This window comes from Odontesthes bonariensis, chromosome 14 (assembly GCF_027942865.1).
Source record: "Odontesthes bonariensis isolate fOdoBon6 chromosome 14, fOdoBon6.hap1, whole genome shotgun sequence".
Lineage (NCBI taxonomy): Eukaryota > Metazoa > Chordata > Actinopteri > Atheriniformes > Atherinopsidae > Odontesthes > Odontesthes bonariensis.
The window spans coordinates 34,718,906-34,732,773 of NC_134519.1; the positions used below are offsets into that span (position 1 = coordinate 34,718,906).

General features: G+C 39.7%; 1 long non-coding RNA gene across 1 annotated transcript; it reads right to left on the minus strand.

Annotated features, from left to right (window-relative positions):
* Positions 1-5,995: 5,995 nt before the first annotated feature.
* Positions 5,996-7,300, minus strand: LOC142398438 (uncharacterized). The gene is made up of 3 exons (XR_012772796.1): positions 6,834-7,300; positions 6,320-6,529; positions 5,996-6,190 (listed from the first exon to the last, which is right to left on the minus strand). It is a non-coding gene; the product is annotated as an uncharacterized LOC142398438 (long non-coding RNA).
* Between the last annotated feature and the right edge of the window lie 6,568 nt (positions 7,301-13,868).

Sequence of the window (13,868 nt, forward strand, 5' to 3'; positions counted from 1 at the left end):
TCGATGCCCTGTACATTATTTGAGCTGTTTTATAATTAATCAAGTCACACAGTTTTAAATTGAAGGTGTTGAGGAAAAGTGCGTTGGTGTGTTCATTATATTTAATGTGATGAACAATTCTCATGGCTCGTTTTTGAAGCGTGATTAAAAGGTAACAAATTTGTCTTGTAACAGTTTCCCCAGATTTCTATACAATAACTTAAATATGACATTATAAAGGAGTGATATAGTATAAATAAAGCACTTTGATTCAATACAAAACTACAGCGTTTCATCACACTGACACATTTAGCCACTTTTGATCGTACATGTGTTATGCAAAGGAAGAGGGTTGTGACTCTCCATTTTGTGCCAAACTCTTTCAGAGAATCATTAAAGAAATATTTGTCAATGCAAAATTTCAAAGAACTTTGATCTTTCTACATATACAGTGCTTGATATTGTGAAAACATTCAGGGAGTGTGAGGAAATCTCTGACTAAAGGCCAACGATGGAAACCACTGTTAGATGATGGTGACCTTCAAGCCCTCAGCCAGCACTGCTGGAGTCACTGTCATGCCACCGTTATTACAATCACCATAGCCACACATGTTCTGAGGCTACATGGTCCATATAGAAGCTGCTAATGTCAAAAACAGACATGGGCTGTACATGGCAGCCATGTTAAAGATCATCCAGGCTGTTATCAGGGAAAGGTATATATATATATATATATATATATATATATATATATATATATATATATATATATATATATATATATATATATATATATATATATATATATATATATATATATATATGTGTAGATTACCACGAGAGTAACTGACGAACTGGCAAAGACTGGAAGACCAGAATAGTAGAGGCTTAAATACTGCAGGTGAGTAGAGGCAATCAAGGAGATCAGCAGCAGGTGGTAGGAGGAGACAGGAAATGCTAGCAGCTCTCACCTTGACCAGCTTGACAAACAGGAAACACAAAAAACAGACACAAACCATCCATCCATCCATCCATTTTCTATGCCCGCTTAATCCGCCGGTGGGGTCGCGGGGGGGGGGGGCTGGAGCCTGTCCCAGTGGTCACAGACACAAACCCAACAAGATCTTTAAGCCATTGTCTTTGCAGTTATAAAGAATAAAGATTCAAACAAGTTAACAAATTCTTAGAAAATAAGGTTTTGTTGCCGTTGCATCTCCTACACAAAGCACATTGAAATCATGTCGGGTTATGAACACCACACACAGCACGACTCCTATTTTTTCTAATGGAACTTCTTGTCGTTGCCACCTCATTAAGCAGCAGACTGCAGCAGTCTATAAGCCTATACGTTTCCCCAAGGCTCTACTTGAGCCCTGCTTTATCACATGATGGATCGAGTCCATCATTTTCTGTGTTATCTCGTGTCTGCAAGCATGCAAGCTTTACCAAGCCCGGAGCAACCAGCTCTGGTCTTTTATGTCTGAAAATAGAATGTGATGCTGTTCTTCCCATAAATAAAGTCCAAACTGTTCGAGGCCACGGCAGGCTGAAACAGAGCCTAGTTTCATTGACGTAAAAACTACTTTGGTTAAAATATGGTCTGCATGACCCAGATTCCTGACCTTAAGCTGCTGTGTGCTTTGGGAATTGTACGGTCATTGCTACGAGGTGGATAGTTACTCTCTTACAAATGTCATGTGATGTCAGCAATGCTTTCTTCAAATGTATTTCTCTTTGCTGCAACAAGCCTATTACTGTTCTGCCCAACTGTTTTTGTCTTTCTATATTTTTGAAGATGGAGACCTTTTTTTTTTAATCACTGTCTTTTTATTAAGTTTTTTTCCTTTTATGCATACAGTTTATGAATACAAAGTGTTTATCTGGCACAGACATAAAATAATATACAAAATAAATAATTAATCCCAACAAAGTAATCCCATTTAGCCCACCCAGGTCACTGCCCAATAGGTCCACATACTACATTCTTATCCCAAACAGAAACAGAGCACACTTTAATAAAATACATTGATCTAGAGGATTATTGTATATTTTGAAATGAGTTAAGAAAGGGCCCCCATATTTTTTCAAATTTACCAGTTGAGTGTTGAAGAGAGCATCTAATTCTTTCCAATTTCAAACAGGACATGAGGTCACATAACCACTGCTTGTGAGTTGGAGGAACAGCACCCTTCCACCTGGTCAGAACTGTACGCCTCGCTAACAATGAGCAGAATGCCAGTGCCTGTCTTTTAGAGGCTGGTAAAGGCGACCCCTCATAACTGAGGCCAAAAAGAGCCAAAAGAGGGCCAGGTGTTACGGCAACTCCGGCCAACCCGGACATCGTACGGAAAACATCTGTCCAGAACTGACCAAGAGCGGGGCAGGACCAGTACATATGAACCAATGTGGCTATGGCAGTTTTGCATTTGTCACAGTATGGGGTGATTTCTGGATAGAAACAAGATAGTTTGCTTTTGGAGAGATGGGCTCTATGTACTATTTTAAACTGAATGAGACAATGGCGCGCACACAGAGATGATGTATTCACCAGTTTAAGTATAGAGGCCCATGTCTCATCCAGTATAGTCATATGCAGGTCTTCTTCCCATGAAGTTTTGAGTTTATGTGAGGAGGTCTCCTTCATGGTCAGCATTTTATTATAAAGCCACGAAACCATCCCTTTACGAGTCGGGTTCAATAATAGGATGGTTTCCAACAATGTACACTCTGATAGGGAAACTGAGCCTGAAAAGTGAGACCGAATAAAGTTTCTGGCTTGCAAATATCTAAAAAAATGTGATTTAGGTAAACCATATTTGTTGCTAAGTTCCTCAAAGGATGCCAAATTCTTCTCTATGAAAAGGTCCTTAAAATGAATAAGCCCCCTCCGGTGCCACTCTAGGAACACCCCATCCTGAACAGATGGTTTAAAAAAATGGTTAAGTGCGATTGGACTTAAGAGGGAAAAATCATGGAGTTCAAAGTGTTTCCTAAACTGGCCCCATATTTTCAGCGAGTGTTTCACCACAGGGTTTGAAATAAGGTTAAGTGTAGTAAGTGAAAGTGGGGAACAGAGCACTGCCGGGATGGATATATTGTTGCCGCTGCGCAGCTCCATATCCACCCAGTCGGGGCAGCCGTCCAGGTTATGGTAGAAATACCAATACACTACACATCTAAGGTTGGCGGCCCAGTAATAAGACCGGAAGTTGGGGAATGCAAACCCCCCCTGATGTTTAGGTTTTTGAAGTTGTAATTTATTAAGCCTTGGGCGTTTACCCTGCCAAATGAAGGATGAAAAAATGGAGTCCAGCTCATTAAAAAAAGTGTTAGGAATAAAAATAGGCAATCCCTGAAAGAGGTATAAAAATTTGGGTAGTATATTCATCTTAATTGAATTGATACGTCCCACAAGGGACATGGAAAGGGGCGTCCACTTTTTGAGGGATCCCTTCACTTGGTTCAACAGTTGAATCAGATTCTCTTTGAGAAGATGGAGACCTTTTGAACAGACATTTTGAAAAAATAAGCGTGGGTGTGAATAAATGTGAATTATACTGCATGATTTACACACTGGTTTGTTGCTTCAGTGTTTTTGTTCCATGTTCTATGTTTAATCTTATCTTGTCATTGGTCGTTTGGCTTGCCCCTTATATCCTATTGCGCTCACTTTCTGCTTTTGTTTCACAGAGTGATTGTCACATATATCTTGTTTATGATTATTCCAAACCTTGGTCATTGTTGCTTTGCTTTGTCACTGAGTTTAATTTAAGTGTTGGAATCTCAGTTTCCTCTGACTATCCTGCTCTTGCAGTGCTCTGCTTTAAAGCAAAGTCCATTACTTCTCCACCTGTCTGCCTGTCCTGCGTTTGGGTCCTCTTTCCACAAGCTGTGATGCATTTAAAGGGATAGTTCGCCTCTTTTGACATGAAGCTGCATGACATCCCATACTAGCAATACTATTTATGAACATTGACTTACCTCCTGCTGCATCCTGTGAGCCGAGTTCCAGCCGAGTTTTGGCGTTGACGAAGGTAGTTGGCTGGGTCCCCAAAAATAAAGCGTTTTGCTTCTCAAAACAATATGTTTTCAAAAGAGTAATACATTTGCATCACAAAATCGTTCTCCAGGAAAAAGTCAGAGCTCACAGTTGCTTGGCCCTATTTTCTCTCCCCTCGTATCACTGCCTGCTGTGTAGACCGTGCAGACCGAAGTGCAGACCGAGCAGTCGCCTGCTTCCGAGCAGCAAACACCGTAACAGGCGCGGCTGTCGGCAGGCGGCAGCAGGCAGTGATACGAAGGGAGAGAAAATAGAGCCAAGCGATTGTGAGCTCTGACTTTTTCCTGGAGAACGATTTTGTGAGGCAAATGTATTATTCTTTTGAACGCATATTATTTTCAGCTAAAAATAAAGCAAAACGCTTTATTTTTTATACCCCAGCCAACACGTTTCTCTCCACAGTCGCCTCACGGCACGCTCAGGACGGGAGATTGGACCGAAAACAAAGTTTCAGTGCAATCTGTTGGTTTCCTTAGCTTGGAAATTGTTTTTGAATTGGCTCTATATCAACAAATTGGATTATTTTATGAATAATTATGATTACAATTAATTGAATTCCAATTGGCTTGAATTGGACTTTATTATCTAAGTGCCTTGAGATGACATTTGTTGTATTTGGTGCTATATAAATAAAAATTAATTGAATTGGATTGAACTAGCCGGACTACCTTCGTCAACACCAAAACGAGGCTGGAACTCGGCTCACAGGACGCAGCAGGGGGTAAGAAAATGTTCATGAATAATATTTCTAGTATGGGATGTCATACAGCTTCATGTCAAAAGAGGCGAACTATCCCTTTAAAGTTCAATATAGTAAAGCTGTATGCAAAATGCTGCAAAATGCAATTAGAGTAAAATAAACTGATCCGTTATTGATAAATTATACCAAACACACAGGAATCTTTTTGTAGGTTTCTTAGTTAATTATCTCATTCTTCATAGAACCCTCTAATGTGGGTGATTATTCTGCTACATCTTGTAGGTTATCTGGTTATCCAGATTTATTTCCTCACAAACAGTTTGTCATGTGTAACTGGCCACAATTACCCAACTTAGGCCCAATCCCAATTCTATTTTCTACCCCTTCGCCTACCCCTCGCCCCTTCAAACGTAGGGGTAGGCGAAGGGCTAGGAATGTCACCCCTTCGAATTGGGACAGCACTTCACACTCACGAACGTAATAAGTCTGCGCCGTCAGTTGTTACGTAACCAAAAGCGACAGCTTTAGCCAGAAGTAAACAAACATGACCGGTGCTGTGGTGTTCGCGCTGTCCTGGGCTATTCGGATATTTTTAGAAATATCTGCGTCGAATCGACGGAGTGCCATCAGGCGAAGGCGTCTTCAACATCTGGGAGCATTGCTGGATCTTGTTACGGTATGTAGAATAAGAAATTAATGCAAATAACGCGTGTGAGTGAGCAGCTGGTAGCTTCCAGAGCCGGCGAGTGAAAATGATTGTGTGTTTGTGTTTGAAAGTGCTTCTAACTGTACATTTGTGATATCGTGTAATATAGAAACAATTTGCTTGTCTCGTTGGATTTTCTGATTTATTGATTGGAGTAGTATCCTAACCTGGCTAACCTAGCTGAAAGCATTAACGTTTAGCCTTTGTTACTCGCCTCGTTCCGTTTGGGACACAAACAATGCGTTTTTGAAACGGTTTTCTTTGTACCAGGTTCAGATTTGATGACATAAATAAATGCACTGCCTTGTGTGTGCTATCAATGTGTTGGTATGGGAGGATAAAAGCCTGATCTTTCCATGTTTTTCTTTCCAGCAGACGGGTCATCCTACAAATTATTGCCCATTGGACCACAACATGTACCCCAATTTTTTTTGTTATCCCTTGTATAATAAATCTCTTCATACCAATATCCGTTCCAGTCGTTCATATGATGTTGATGTGATAATCATGCTCACAAACCTTATGTCCTTAATTTCTTTTATTAGGCTACTCACATTACAGACTGGTAAGGCAGCTTATTTTCAGAAATAACAGCTTAAAGTGTCTGCTGTAAAGTGTGTGGTGCAAATATGGACAATAAACAGTATGAATATAAACGGGCAACAGTGCAATCATCAAGAACGAGATGACTGGAGCAGGAACAGCGGAGGGCGCATCGGAGGTGCTGCATGGGCTCAGTGATGTTCTGGGGGAACAAGACACGATATGACATTATAGCATGCACTTTCATCCATTGTAAAAAATTAAAAAAAGGTGTTTCAGAATGCGGTAGTGGTGGCTGTGTGTACAATAGGTGCATGGCGCATCAACTCACCGTAAAGTTTGTCTATCATGCGCTCAAACCGAGCTAAAAAGCGCTCCGTTTTCTGCTCGTGGCGCTTCTGCTCCTTCAGGCTCTCCTGTATCAGGTAATCCATTATGGGATTGGACTTCCTACTTCTTTTTGGGGATGGGGATGACTTTAGAAACAGATCTTCGTTTTCGGCGCTAAACCTGATCAGGCTCTTTGTTTGTGCTTGAGTCCCTGTGAATCAGTCACGTATATGAATACTTGTGATAATAGGTAGCGAAATGACGCTCAAAAGGAACTTCTATATGGTTAACCAACTACATTGCTTGTAAATTCAATTTAAAAAACGACAACTCTTTCGCAGCACCTTCACATGCATTGACCGATTACTCCATGTAAATAGCGACTTTTCCCATGTGCGTTTATAGCAGAAAACAACTACACATTGCCACCACTTTAAACTCACACAATACACCAGTTATCACAACCTAAAACGATTAAAACAGTTAAATTATGGCAAAAAGATAGAAGAACTTACATTTGTGTGGTGCTCTTGCTTCTGCCATTTTTAAAAAGACTCGCGATCTCCCGGTAGTCGCGTTGTATTCTGGGAAATATATCATACCCCTTCAAACGGAGTCTGCCTGGCCGAAGCCCTCCGTTTGAAGGGCTACAACGGAGGGGTAGGGCTAAGGGGAAGGGCTTTGGAAGAGTATTGGGACAACACTACCCCTTCACGTGAACGCGCAAAACGGAGGGTAAGGGGTGAGGGGTAGGGCCAAGGGGTGAATTGGGATTGGGCCTTACTATTGATTAATACATGTTTACAGAGAGCACGACTGCTCTGTTTTATTTGGGATTATCTATGTCTGTGTTTAAATCCTTCCTGTTATTGGTTAACAAAGTGGTTGGCTAATGTTTGCAGAGAGGGCTGAAAAGACGCTAAGCAAAGCAAACGCTGTTTTTGGTGTGGCCGCCCTTTTGGAGATCCTGGTCTATGTGAGTGATCGCTCATTCAGCAGCACTTGTTTGGTTTTAATCAACAATCTGGATAAAAGACCATCAGCAGGAACAAAAGGTAAATTCTTTCTCCACGTTGGACTGCACATCCATATTTAAATCATCTGAATGTTGTTTCATAACCTATTTGTATTACATATCTTTAATAAGTTGGGTTTAAAAGTACTTTTTTGTCAATGGAAGCTAAATAAATGCTGTCCTCCTCCTCAGACCTATAGTTCAGCTGATGATGTTTGTGTTAGTACAATCTTACACTGTCAGACAGGATCCGACTGAATGAGAGCTGTAATCTATGTTGTCCAAAAAGCTCCTTCTGCACAGAGACATTGTTTCTCTGCTCTGGTGAGAATAATTTCTCCGTCTCATTTGCACCCCAACAGACAATGGATTCAAATAAAAACTTTTATTATTTGTGGGGCTTAAAATGACCTCCCTGGACTCAAGGACGGTAAAAAGATAAAAATGTTCAGGTTTTTATCTATGGCATTTTAAGGTTTCCACATGTTTACACTTTTATTACACCAAATTAGTGGAACTTATTATTACTGAGGGTCAGTTTGTATCTTTAAGAGAAGCTACACTGTAACTTTGTTGCCTGCTTTCACATGCCGCTCACTACAGCTTGGGGCGAAAACCATCAATTTCTAAAGAATAAAACTATTTATTTACACATCATCTAACTTTTCAATGATAAAGAAAGACATGATTTAAATATTTATAAACATGATTACAACCAAATTAGAATTGAAAGTTTCACTCAAGCAGTTATTAATCCCCTCAACTATATTGCATAACCCTTCTGTTGTCTTGCGGGTCAAAAGTGAGCCACTACCATGTTTAGCTGTAGAAAAAATAACTTAAACTATCTTTTCCCAACTTGAAATTTTATGACTTTTCCTAAAGGGACCCCATCATTAGAAAAAGTCACACTTTATTTTTGTTTATGTTTCCATGTGGGCTGTACACCACTAGGGTACAAAGATTGTCTTATGGGTCATTTTTGACCCGTGAATTATAAAAACATTTAAACATCAGAAAAAAGTTCACCGTTTTTTTCCCTTTCAATATAATTAATTCAGAAGTAATTACTTCACATTTATATAATAGCAATAATAAACCTTTATTATGTAAAAGAAAACTGAGAAAACAAGAAAACTGTTGGTCCAACTGACTGTTGGTTTGTGGTTAAAAAAAACAAAAAAGTGTAATCCTGAAAACTGGTGATTGTCTTTTTGTATTGTGTAACAAAAAATACATGATAAAAAATGTATTGAATTGAGTTGAATAGATAAATAACAGGTGGTTTCATCATACATAATAGATTTTTGATTTAAAATTCAATTAAGTTGCTTTATTTTGGGGCTTTGGTAGGGCGGGTCATTTTTGACCCGTAGGACAAAGGGAGTAAACACAATGTTAAGACCGCACAAGGGTTAAGGTATTACTCTGCAAAGCTCTTCCTCTTTCAGTGAATGGGGATTTAGGAATTCGGCCACATCTCTGTCAGACAGTTCAGCGGTTCCGCAGTCACTCCTCCATCTGTGCAACTCCGCTACACTCTCCTTGCAAAGACCAAACGGCAATAAAGTAATGATCGGGGATGATGAAGCTCACTCAGACCTCAGTATGATTGTATGGAGAGTTCAGCTGAGCTCCGGTTACAGCTCGACTTGGCCAGTTAAGTGGACAGTATACGTGTATGTGCAGAGGAGAGGAATTACGTTAACAGACTGTGCTCAACTTGTGCAATGCTTTGGACTGTGAACAAACATTCATGAGGGTTCTCCTACTTTTAATTTTCTCTATGTACATGTAAGTGTAGCTGGATCATCTGCAAATATAAGTTATTTGAATGGAGATTTTAATCAAAGAATGCTGTTGTCATGAAATCAGGATTTTATTACAACAGAAAAACTGGAAAGGCTTCAAGTGACTTAGTTGACGTGTAGTCTTTTAAATTCCTGACACTTTGTGATAGTTCGTGAGCAGGGTGGACCCTAAAGGCAGGAGATCAGGTGGCAGTTCACAAAACAGAGGTTTATTCAATAATCCAAACTCAAGAAGCCGCTGGGGAAGCGGTATAGGGGGGTCCAGTTAGACTTCCTCTCGGGGGGAATAAACAACACGAAAATCATCTGGCAGTGGTGTGGAGGTGGACCAGGCTTTTCTGGAGTGGTGAAATGGTTGCTGGATATAACTCAGGTGTGATCTGTTGTGCTCCTCGCTCCTCTAGGTCAGGGAAATCGGCTGGGTTGGTATACAGTTATTTTTCACCATTTTTACAAAGATGTCCAAAGTGAAACTGTAGTGCATGTGCAGAGCACCTAGGCCCTTTTGAGTCAAACCGAGCTTACAAGTGTGTGAGCAATTTGAAACCCAACTGCATTATCTAGATGTGTTTGTCCAGTTTTGAGAAGCAGTTTTGCAGATTTTGGTCAGACTAACGTGTTTACGTGCATTTTAAAAATCTGGTTTTGGTCATAATATTTGCAATAAAAAAAAAAATTCTGGTGTCATTTAAACAGTGCTTACTGGTTGTTGGATTCTTTTGGCAGCAGCCAATGCATGTACTGTATTTTCAGTCTCACTGGCCATGGCGAAGCAGGACTGAGCAACCTGTGCCTGGGTCAGTGAGAGCGTGTCGTCAGCCAAGCCCTCGAAAAATTGCAGCCTTGCACTTTGCCCAGTACAGACAAAACCAGTGAGACCAGGGAACCAACCAGTCAGCCCAGGCTTCTCCTGTGATAAGCCCCGCTCCCGTAGGTGCAGTAATAACAGAAGCAGCACAGAGAGATAACATATAAGAAAAGGAAACACTGACCAACGTGCCTGCCTGTAGTCTTGGTGTTTTCAGACTACATGGTTGTAACAATGTCAGGGATCATAATTACTTAAGTGGCAAAGCACAATTATTTGATCAAATAGTCTGTCTGACCTTTATGAGACTGTGGTTGTCTGCAGATTCAAAGCAAAAAGCCTCAGCCACAATGTTAATTGCTTATTTTTTTCATTTTGTTATCAAGTTTGAAAATTCGATTTTTAGTGGAGGGGACTTTAGTCGGCAAGTTTATTTGTACAGCACAATCAACAACAAGGTGATTCAAAGTGCTTTACGGAGACATTAAAACAGTAGAAATAAAAAGCACGATTTAAATTTTAAACAAAAAAGAAAGAAATAAGAACAATAGTTAAAATTGTGGGAGAGCAGAGCCATGACATTTGTCCTAATTACACAGTGTGCCTTGTTGCCCGGTTGATGAATATTGTTTATTGTTTGTTTAAGATAATGGCGAAAGCCAGGCGCCTTAAAGAGATTGAGTTTGGGCCACGTACGCATTGAATGAGTATAAAAGATTGTCACAAACTGAGGTCGAAGGGAATTTCCGGGCATTTTGAAATGTACTTGTCTCTGTGACGGTCTGTTCAATAAATTCCCCATAAGAGGCTGACCACGGCGCGTCCGACTCCTTTTTCTCCACAACATAATGGTGACCCCATATAAAATCAGTAGTTAAAATGTGATTAAGTTTTCAAACTCAAGCTTCAGATTTGGAGCTTTATTCAAATGCAGCTGAAAATAGGTGTGTCTTCAGCCTGGACTTAAATCCACTGAGTGTTTCAATTCAATTCATATTCAATTCAATTCAAAAATACTTTATTTATCCCAGAGGGAAATTAAATGTTGATGTAACTCAATTAAATCAAGGAGTTATTATAGATGCTGATGGCTGTGGGCAGGAAAGATTTCCTGTAGCGGTCCGTTTTGCATCCAAACTGAAGAAGCCTTTGACTGAAGAGACTCTGTTTTCCGATAACAGTCTCATGGAGAGGATGTTCAGGGTTGTCCATAATTTCAACTTCAATTTCAGCTGATCTGAGGCTTTCTGGGAGTTTGTTCCAGACATGTGGAGCATAGAAGGTGAATGCAGCTTCTCCATGTCTGGTTCTGACTCTGGGAACTGATAGAAGACCGGACCCAGATGACCTGAGGGGTCTGGAAGGTTCATACTGGGTCAGGAGGTCACTGATGTATTCTGGTCCTGGACCATTCAGAGCTTTATAGAGCAGCATCAGAACTTTAAAGTCTATCCTCTGATGGACAGGCAGCCGGTGTAAAGACCTCAGAGCTGGACTGATGTGGTCCACTTTTCTGGTCTTAGTGAGGACTCGAGCAGCAGAGTTCTGAATAAGCTGCAGGTGTCTAACTGACTTTTTAGGTAGACCTGTAAAGATGCTGTTACAGTAATCAAGCCTTCTAAAGATGAATGCATGGACTAGTTTTTCCAGGTCCAGCTGACACATCAGATCCTTTAACCTTGATATATTCTCAAGGTGATAGTAGGCTGACTTTGTTACTGCCTTCATGTGTTTTTCCAAGTTTGGGTCTGAGTCCATCACTTATTGTACCTATTTCTCAATGGACTGTAACTGAGTCATTTCCCAAAATGCAGATATCATTGATTTTCTGTGTTTACAGAGATTTGGGTTCAAGAGGCTGCTCATGGAAGTGAGAGACAATGGGCCTCATGCAACAACCGTTCGTACGAACAGATTTGTTCTTAAATCGTGCGTACGAGTGATTTAAGAGAATTTGCGCATTCACCAATCTTTTCATATTTTACGTTTTCTTTCAGGTACGAACAGAATTTAAGAATGATCCAGACCTGTCGTAGGAGTTTCGTAAAATAGTCCGCTGTTATTCCAATAAAGTTTGCTTGACCAATGGATTGTATATTTAATTACATATATATATATATATATATATATATATACACACACATATATATATATATATACATATATATATATATATATATATATACATATATACATACACATACATATATATACACATATATATATATATATACATATGTATATATACACATATATATATATATACACATATATACATACATACATACATATATATATATATATATATACATATATACATATATACATACATATATACACACATATATATATATACATACATACATACATATATATATACACATATATATATATATACACACATATATATACACATATATATATATATATATATATATATGTATATATATGTATATATATGTGTATATATATATATATATATATATATATATATGTATATATGTGTGTATATATATATATATACACATATATATACACACATTATACCCTATAATGATGCTGACATTATTCTGTTTGACTTAAATTATGCACTAATTGAAGGTTAATTTGACTCTATAAATATCAGGGCTCCAGAGTGCGACCAATTTTCTCAATGGTGCAACTAAAAAAAATCTGAGGTCGCACAGGTGCAACCACCCGTTAGAGGAAAAAAAAAAAAAAGTACACGACTGAAAGTCTCCCTGTGGTTCAACAACAGACACACGTTAGACCCATATCGTGGTCTAAAACAATCAGAGATAGTGAAGGGCGGGACCCCCCTCTGATTGGCCCGTGTACGTTTGAACACGTGCTTGCTAGTCAGACAGAGAGGTGATGAACCTCGGCTCGTCAGATAAACAGTGGTTGTAGCCGCGGGTGATAAGATGAAAAGAACGATTGACAACTTTTTGGTTAAGTTAAGGCCTGATTCGTCCAAAAATAACCACAACCCATGCTCTGACTCGGAGCCATCAACCTCCCACGTTATGTCATGCCCTGGTCCGGAGCTAGCATCCGGAGTTAGCATCAGATAATGAGCCACATACGACTCCGAGCCAGAACCAACTGAAATTAAAAGGGGTAAAGTGTATACATTTCTAAGAGAGTGGCTTGACCAGTTTCCCTGGCTAAGATGCAGTAAAGCCGATAATATAATGCACTGCATTTACTGTAAAGTGTGGCAATAGTGCATTTGTGACTGCTTCTAATACATTTCGAATTGAAACGCAGAAAAAGCACAATGCATCGATGAAACACATTACCTGCCGCGATAAGTGCACTGCTCAGTGTCCCCTCTACCCGTTGCCTTTCAGCGGCAGGCAGCAGCAAACAGAGATGATAATCAAGTTTAACGTTGTCTACCATATTGCAAAAGTTCCCTTCACTAAGTTCAAGTCCGAAATAATTCTTCAGAAGAAAAATGGCTTGAACGTAAACCCGACGTACAGCAATGATGTCGCGTGCGCGCAATTTATAGGACTCATCGCAGATACAATGAAAAAAAAGACGTCTGTGCTAATAGGAGGGTTTCAGTTACGTCATCACGGGAGCGCGCAAATTTAAGTTGGTGGGCAGGAAGCTTGACTACAGCATAGCAACAACATAGAGAATATGAAGATGAGTGAATATTGTAGTGGTTTGGAGCCGGCACATAGGGAAAGGTATTTGGCGTTAGTTGAGAAATACATTGGGCATGACACATACTTAATGAAAATGTCCGAATTTTCGCAAAACCGGAACGATTTGCCGAAAATAGAGGCTGTGGACATAACGAGCTACCTGGTTCTCCAGACGTCTTACTACACCAAGCAACAGATGAAGGCCCACAAAAGTTTGGAAGCATACAACTATTACCACAGCGGATGGATCAGCAAAC